Genomic DNA, 7,634 nt, shown 5'->3' on the forward strand with positions numbered 1-7,634 from the left:
CTGGATGACTCACCTTCATCTTTTTAGCTTCGGTTGTTATGAAGCTCGCTGTAGCGCGCTCTTTCTGGCGTCACTTCCTGTGTGGGGCGCGGTCTTTCTGGCGTCACTTCCTGTGTGGGGCGCGGTCTTTCTGGCGTCACTTCCTGTGTGGGGCGCGGTCTTTCTGGCGTCACTTCCTCTCCGAACTCACTTTGTAAACCATCAATGAGTCCATACAAAGCTAAGTGCCGGAGACTCAAGAAATACACGGCTGACTTACCCAGGTAAAAACTTAAACGCTGGTTTAGTGTGGCTTAGGCTAAATAATTAATCGTTTAAGGGGTTAAACGACTTAGTGTAGACAGCCTTAGTAAGAAGCTACTTCCTGGAGTGAACTTGCACTCTGCCACATTATATCAAGTATATCCATAACGGCTTATTAACATACAGTACATAAAAAGTTAATTAGATTACTCGGTACTAGAAACAATAACGGCGTTAGTAATTAGTTGTTTACGAACACTTGATATAATACATCCTAAATTTTCATTTAAATACAAACCAACAAACCCAAAAATATATAGGTGGTGGCATACTTGCATCGAAAAAAACGTCAACTTCAAAGATTGTAAGTCAGAATTTGAATAAAAAAGGCCATCTTACATTCGGGTGGTTTTGTGAAGTCAGAATTGTACAACTTTTACGTGCATTTTAGTTGTTTTCCTCTCCTTTTCCCTAACTTGGAAGCAATTTCCTGCAATTTGAGGCCTTCCTTTCACTTGCGTCTACACCCAACCCCCGCATCGTCTGTGTCCTTAAGTCGTGGCGAGAGGCAGCGCGCAGGTTATTTGATGTAGGATTTGATAGATTTGTTTGCCACCACATTCATTTGCTCGCTATCACCGAGCTGACGGGCCGTAAAATGAAAATTTGCCTTAGATTTTCAGCATGACTGTTTGGGGGCAAGTGTGAAAGAACTCCCTCTCTTACATTCTCCAGATACATATTTCCCTCACTCTCGCTCTCTCTTTAAGGTATGTGTTCAAAGCAATTAAAAAGGATTGTCAGCTTCTTCTCACCTTGAAATGATGCACTTCATATCAGTTAAGACGTTTTTTTCCGTTTTCCCCCCTCACACTAATCCCTAAACTGCAGTCAGGATTGAGAGCCTTCCACTTTATTTTGTTGCTCTTGTACCAATACAAACACAAATAGAACCCTGTTTAAAAAGTAACAGTAATAAATTGTCGCCTCTGCTTTTAATTATACTGTAAATGTATGACTTGTCGCTTAATTAAAATGAATGGGATGCAAATCTTCTTTACGGTAGCTGAAGGAGAAAAAGTCCAACAAGCATTATTTAAAACTTAGATTCTTAGAATGTTTTATCTTTTATATTTAACACAGAGCAGTGATACAAACATCTAAATGAATGTACATGTATTTTGTTCAGTTATGAAGTGGTCAAGTTATCTTTACGTGTACGACTGTTAAACACTTCAATAGGTCTATGTATTTATAATACAGAGCTGGGGTTCAATTGGTAAGCTACTTAGTGTAGAATTAAAATTGAATTTGATTTGGAAAAATGTTTCCAAAAGACAACAGTAAAGTTCAGTGAGCAAGTTTTTTATTTGGCTTCTTGTTTTTTGGTGATGCCACCAGAGAAGGGTACCAGTGATAAAGATAAAAAGTTTAACAACTATCGAGATAATTACCTGGGCTTTATTAACACCACATTGCGCTACAACGCACATTCCCGGGCAATTTCATTTAATTTTTACTATATTTATTTCTATAATATGGTGGTTACGTTCACTTTAATAGCTAATTTAACATGTATGAGGTAGCAAAAGTGGTAAAATTCAGAATCGTCTTTATTGTCATTATACAAATAATGCTGACTCCTCCCGTTGCTTGTAAAGAAAAAGAAAAATGATTAAACGATTAAAAGCCATGGAAATATATATGCCAAAAAGTATATTTAAATGTGCAAATATTTTGATAAACTTCAACAGAAACCAAAAAAACAACAATACCTAAGATACCAAGCAGTGCAAACAATATCATTGCAATGGTCCCACTTTAAAAGGGAACTGCACTTTTTTGGAATTTTGCCTATCGTTCGCAATCATTAAGAGAGACAAGAACACGTCTTTTTTTTTTTCCTTTTACGATCCTAAAGAAGATATTTAAAAAATGCTTGCAAAATGCTGCTTGTAGCCTTCAAATCAACTTCAAAACCCTCCACCACCGTTTTATATACACACTGCAAGTCTATATATAATGTAGTAACAGACACGTTCAAAGCAATGTGTAATATGTGCAATATTTAACATACAGTAATTTGGTCATTTTAAGCAATACCGAAACTTATTTCCTCAGCACATTTATTTCAGTTTCCATAGCAGCGCCGACTGCCAGCAACAAATGTGGTTCCTACTTCTAGAAAACCAATGCGAGTGTCTTCTAATCATGGCAGTCTTGGTAACAGACAACGAAAACGACTATCTGTAGAGTGAGGATTCACAACCTTATCTTTTTGAAGCTGAACAATAAGGAGGCTGAATTACTGTTTATAGACGCCAGCATGAAGAAGAGGGTGAAACGTTGGAGCAGACGGAAGCCAGGAGGGTGAGGTCGGCGTGACTTGACGCTGAAAATGTGGAACTTGGAGCCAAGCTATGCCGACATAAATCGCGTGCTTACCCATAAAAAACAGGAAAAAACTTCCCCGGCCAGCTGGACCAGCCGTCTGAGTGAGTCACTATAATATTGATCATGATACATGCAGCACATCATGCTTGTTATTACAACTACAATACTTACACTGTCTGGCTAGCTGTGTACAAACGAAACATGAAATGCAGGCTAATACTTTACAGATACTGTGATATAACTGTTCATTTTTTTTCAGTCAGCACAGATTGGTGGTGTCTTATGGCATCGTGTTGTGCATTACAAACTCAAAAGCCATTCGGGTGCTGATGCAAGAAGCTAGATTACGGCTAATGCTCTAGCATGCCGTCGCAAGGTGATGTGTTAGGATAGAATACTTTTATTTATCCCACAATGGGGAAATTAAATTTTTGCAGTGCAAGTTTTTACAGTGCAGGTTTTTACATACAGTAACAGAAGTAAAGTGCAATGAAGAGTAATACAACGTATTGCTCATTAATATTTATAGATAGAAGATAAAATACAACAAAAAATCACTAACATTCGTACTGTACGCCACGATAAAAACATCACAGTAATCATGCAAGTGTGTTGTAAAGTCTTATGGCTGTGGGTAAAAAAAGACCTGCAGTAGCGCTCCTTCTTACACTGTAGAAAAAGAGTACTTCTCAGTGTTCACTCTTACAATAACAATGTCGCTACAGTTTGGTTATTATACAGGTCACGGAACGTAAATTAAGTATTGTTGGTGGTTTTTTGATGCATTTTCAAAAGCAGTGTTGGGACTAACGCCGTTAGTTTTGGCGGTAACTAGTAATCTAACGCGTTATTTTTTATATTCAGTAACTCAGTTACCGTTACTACATGATGCGTTACTGCGTTATTTTACGTTATTTTTTATGTAGTATCGGCTAGAAACAGAAGATCTGAGTGTGTTTTATCGGAGCGCTGCAGTGTCGTCCTTCTGAATCTTCTTGTGTCACAAGCCGGAGAAGAGAGACGCGTGCTCTGTGTGTGTCTGGGTGTGGGTGTGGGTAGGTGATGGGAGGGGAGGGGGGGCGTGTCTGTGTTTACTAACAACGGAGCCGCAGTCTCGAGTGTCTTAACATGGAGACATTCTCACTTCTTTTTTTTGTCGAGCACAAAGAAAAGAACATTTTAGTTAAATGTAAGTTGTGTCTTGGATCAAAGATCCCGTCTACTGCCCAAAACAACAATTCAAATCTGCCTGGTTAGGCTTTGTGTATGTCACGTGTGCCTTCCTTAGGTGAAGCCAGGTTTACAGCTATGTTGTTATTATGCTGTTTGTTACTTATGTATGTTATGTTGCAGCTATTTAAAATAGTTTTGTCAATTTGTACTGGCCTGAAATAAATTGGCCCTTTGAAACATATCTGTGTCTTTGTGTGTTGTATGTAGACCACATTGCTTAGCAGAGTACAGTGATGCAAATGCATGTCAAGTTGGTCAACAGATTGTATTATTCTCCAGTGCAATAACAGTACTGAAATGAAGGCTAAAAGGGCATTAAAGGGAGCTTTAAAAGGGAGCTTTAAAAAAAAAGAAGAAGAAGAAGAAAAAAAGTAACTAAATAGTTACTTTTCACAGTAACACATTACTTTTTGGTGTAAGTAACTGAGTTACTTTTTAAATAAAGTAACTAGTAACTGTAACTAGTTACTGGTTTTCAGTAACTAACCCAACACTGTTCAAAAGTGATTTCGAGGCAGAATGGATTTCTCCCATTAGCTGCATTGCTAGGCACCGAGAACGAGACAATTATTACACATAGGAATGCAAAACAACCTAAAATGGTTTGTCTTGTCTCTCATAAGGATTGTGAACGATAGGCAAAATTTCCCCCTTCAAAAAGCGACTTGAGTCTGAGTGTGCAAAACAGTGCAACTCTAAACATGTGTCCTATTTGCACTTTGATGAGGCAGTTACGTTTAGAATAAGAATAAGCTCTATAGGTTTAGTATGTTTAACACACAAGGAAATTGACGGGGTAGACTGTGCTCTCTTTGTTCAATGCAAGACACAAAGAAAAATGCAACAACACAGAACCGTGGCGGCCATCCATGGAGTTTAGCATAGAGTTTTCTAAAAACTGTCTTAGCACTTGCCACCAAAAAAAGGTACCAGTGACGACGAGGAAAAGTGAAGTGAAGTGAATTATATTTATATAGCGCTTTTTCTGCAGTGACTCAAAGCGCTTTACATAGCGAAACCCAATATCTAAGTTACATTTAAACCAATGTGGGTGGCACTGGGAGCAGGTGGGTAAAGTGTCTTGCCCAAGGACACAACGGCAGTGACTAGCATGGCGGAAGCGGGGATCGAACCTGGAACCCTCAAGTTGCTGGCACGGCCACTCTACCAACCGAGCTATACCGCCCCAAAAGTGCGACAATTTCCATAAAAACCAACAAAAACCTTAAACACCACTTTGGATAACAACTCAACAGTTTTACTTTGTTCCAATATACAGTAGTTCATTTTTTTTTTTTAAATAATAATATGTAATTTATATTTAATACAGGGTGCTTATTCATTCGCTAAAAGTTGGAGTTTGCACAGAAATATTATGGAAATTTAGTTTTTACTTTGAGTTGTATTTAGCTCCGCGACACAGTGGTTGATGTTGAATTTTGAAATGTACAGTAACTTGAAGCATAGACTGTCCATCAGTGATTCTCAAACTGTGTTACGCATACCACTTAAGCTCCATCTAGTGGTATGCCAAAGAATCACTAAAATAAATATTTTAATGACGTGACTCAAGCCGCTATCAAAAGTTTATCAGCCTTCAGTGGAAGTCATCCGACAACTGTAGCCGACGCCAAAATAAACTAATAAGACAAAACTTTCTCACTCCGTCATTTCTATCAGTCAGCACGCGTGGGAACCGAAAGTTCTCCACATTCTCCGCTTACGTACGGCCTTTCCCAGCCTTCCAGCCAACACAACACGCAGGATCCGTAAACTAATTTTATTTGATTCATTATTTAAATGTTTTATTTTTCTCTATTTAAACACAGTGTTAGTGTTCATACTGTGTGTAATGTTCCAGTGGCCAAAATATTAAATATATTTAGGAAATAAAACCTATTTTTAATCAATATTTAGGGCTACTACGCTCACACTATTTTAATGTTGGTCATTATGGTGGTACTTGGAAAGCCCAGTGTTTTCTGAGCTGGTACTTGGTGTAGATCATTATTGATAATAATGGCAGCGGTTTGACCCTGGAACAGATAGATGTTGTAGATCATTTTTATTAATAATGATGCCAGCGGCTTGACCCTGGAACAGATAAATACATTTTAAATTATTTCCTATGGTAGTCAACAAGTTCAGCCAGCAAAGATTTGTCCTGCACCTTTTCCCTCTGCGTGAGGTGCAACTCAAACAGGCCGCAGTCACGCCATGAAGAAGAGGGGCTGGCGGAGATGGCGACACCCCATTGCTCTTTCCACCCCGTCGCCCAGGCCGTGTCAGGGGAGGGCGTCTGATGATGGAGCGCTCTCATTCCCCGAGTTGAGAGACTGTGCTGAAGGTGAGAGGCGTCCACCGAGGAGTTCTTTAATCGGACGCTGGCCCATGCCACCTTGTTCACCGAGATGAATGGACTTTTTGACAGCGACGTCTCGGCTTTGATAAACAAACGCTGTCTTTCAATTCATCACGTGGTCATGTGATGGGAGTTAATTAAACGATGCAATGCAAGTCAGTGGGCCAGAAATCTCACATTTATCAATGCTATTCAAATTCAAATTTGAAGGCTTTTGATCGCTGCGGTGCTAAAATGACAACTACGTATTCGAGACAACACAGCTCACAACAACCAAAAGCCCTCTGCTGATTCTGTTAATAATCATGATAATAAATTAACTTTTTGACAGCCATTGATCATGCCTGTAAACGATCGAAAGGGACAGAATTTAATAAATTAATCTTTAAATAATTACCTTAAAATGTGTCAATTTTTGTAAAATCATATTTACCGTATTTTCCGCACTATAAGGCGCACCTAAAAACCTCCAATTTTCTCAAAAGCTGACAGTGCGCCTTATAATCCGGTGCGTCTTATATATGGACCAATATTGAGCCACAACAGGTCTCGCAACCCCAGCCTCTACTGTAGCGTCTATTCTATGTGCCTCATAATGCGATGCTCCTTGTACTGTATATGAACAAAGTTTTAAAATAGGCCATTCATTGAAGGTGCGCCTTATAATCCGGTGTGCCTTATAGTGCGGAAAATACGGTAACTGAATACTCATTTCAATATTTAATTATTTGTTTTCATAATTTAATTTCACAATTTAATGAATTCAATATTTTGTATTATTTATTAAACTGTCATTATTCAACTTGTGTGGAAGCTTTATGAATGTATTTTATATGTCAAACTCACCCATCACAGTCATCGGGTGAAGCCAACATCAATCTAGTCCAATGATTATTTCTGAAGCACGGCAACCAATACAAAACAATTTTAGACCTTGCAGAAAATTTGAAAGCAAGACCTGCCGACCCACATCATTCAGCCGTTTAAAGGAGTTTTATATCTATATAGTTGTTTTTTTCTCAATTTTGGTCTACATAAAATGTAATGACGGTTCTTTGGTCAAAATTTTGCATAGATTTTGCTGTAAAAACCTGTTTTTAAGCCACTTTTTGACTTCCTCCAAAAAACATTTGGTTTTGAGGCGTTTGGGGACGGCGTGGCGCAGTTGGGAGAGTGGCCGTGCCAGCAACCTGAGGGTTCCTGGTTCAATCCCCAGCTTCTACCAACCTAGTCACGTCCGTTGTGTCCTTGAGCAAGACACTTCACTCTTGTTCCTGATGAGTCGTGGTTAGCGCCTTGCATGGCAGCTCCCGCCATCAGTGTGTGAATGTGTGAATGTGGAAATAGTGTCAAAGCGCTTTGAGTACCTTGAAGGTAGAAAAGCTCTATACAAGTTTAACCC

Source organism: Entelurus aequoreus, linkage group LG12 (genome assembly GCF_033978785.1).
Source record: "Entelurus aequoreus isolate RoL-2023_Sb linkage group LG12, RoL_Eaeq_v1.1, whole genome shotgun sequence".
NCBI classification, from domain to species: domain Eukaryota; kingdom Metazoa; phylum Chordata; class Actinopteri; order Syngnathiformes; family Syngnathidae; genus Entelurus; species Entelurus aequoreus.